The sequence below is a fragment of the Orycteropus afer genome, unplaced genomic scaffold, assembly GCF_000298275.1.
Source record: "Orycteropus afer afer isolate SDZICR_OR568_19922 unplaced genomic scaffold, OryAfe1.0 scaffold00501, whole genome shotgun sequence".
Classification (NCBI taxonomy): Eukaryota; Metazoa; Chordata; class Mammalia; order Tubulidentata; family Orycteropodidae; genus Orycteropus; species Orycteropus afer.
In genome coordinates, this window is record NW_006922088.1 from 1,545,901 (window position 1) to 1,547,286 (window position 1,386).

Sequence of the window (1,386 nt, forward strand, 5' to 3'; positions counted from 1 at the left end):
GCTTCCACTATAGAAGGAGAAGCCTTGGGGATAGGCTCTAGTTTATGGCACGCTTGTACCATGCATGTAGCCGTGTCGTTGTTCAGCAGTTTGCCATGCTCTGCCGACCTTGGGACTTCCAATGGACTTGAATTAATGGCCTGCCGGGTGGTTTGGTAACATCAAGACTGTACTATTTTATTTGTCGACCTAGGACTTGTTAGCCTCAGCACCCAGTAGCTGCCTGAGTGAAGAGATGCCTCTGGCTTCAGTGGGCCGGGAGCAAGAGGCAGAGCTGAAGCCCAAAGTCGAGGGGCTTTCACCCAGCCCCTAGAGCCTGGCACTTTGAACTTGGACTTAAAGCCTCCAAACAAGAGAATAAACTCCTGTTTGTTCAAGCCATCCCATTTGTGGTATATTCTTATCAGAATGGCACTAGGTAGCCAGAACAGACCCATATTAGACTTCTGACCTCCAGGACTGTAAGACAACAAACAACAAGGTGCCTCTGGGTGGTTTCAAACCTGCAACCTTCGGCTAGTAGTTGAGCGCTTAACCATTTGAACCATCGAGGGACTCCCTAGATTTGATGAGCTGTTCTAAAGGACTGGTGTGAACCCCATATGCTTGGAACGAGGGTTGCTACACCCAGGTAGAAATCTAGGGAGTAAATTAATTTTACTGAAATTAATTTTGCTGAAACACAAACTAACAATGAGCACCTTTGAAAGATGGGAATATTTTCTCTTGCACCTCAGGCCACAATTTCTTCAGCATGTGTATGAGCGATGTGAGAGAGACAGAGAAATAGAGAGAACCAAATGAAATCTAGGAATATGATTGTGCACTATAAGCTTCAGAAAGGGCCCGTGTGGTGCAATAGGTAAGCACTCGACTGTTAAACCAAAGGTTGTAGGTTCGAACCCATCAGCTGCTCCTTAGGAGAAAGATGTGGCAGTCAGCTTCATCCTACGGGGCAGTTCTACCCTGTCCTATGTACAGGGTCGCTAAGAGTTGGAATTGACCCGCAGAGTTATGCACTTCAGAACACCTGCTCATCGTGTGTTAAGGCCTGGAGCTTGGACAGAAAATTCCAGACCTTTCTGTCCAAATCCAGCTGGCTAGATAGTAGAGACCGTGTAAAAGCATGGTTTGCAGTTTTAGAAATCCGGGTTTGAATCCTGGCTCTGCCAACCACGTGGCTAGTCTCTTACTTCCTGCAAGAGGTGCACACGCACACATGAGCGGGTGCAAGCCGGTGACGCCGGAGAAGGCAGCATCGCCCTTCCCCTAAGCTGAGGCCACCTTCTGGGGCCCTGTCGCTAACAGAAGGAGTAGTATAAAATGCACATCCCTGCTTCAAGCAGGCAAGGACGTCACTAAGAAAGTGCACGCTGCTACTTCTCT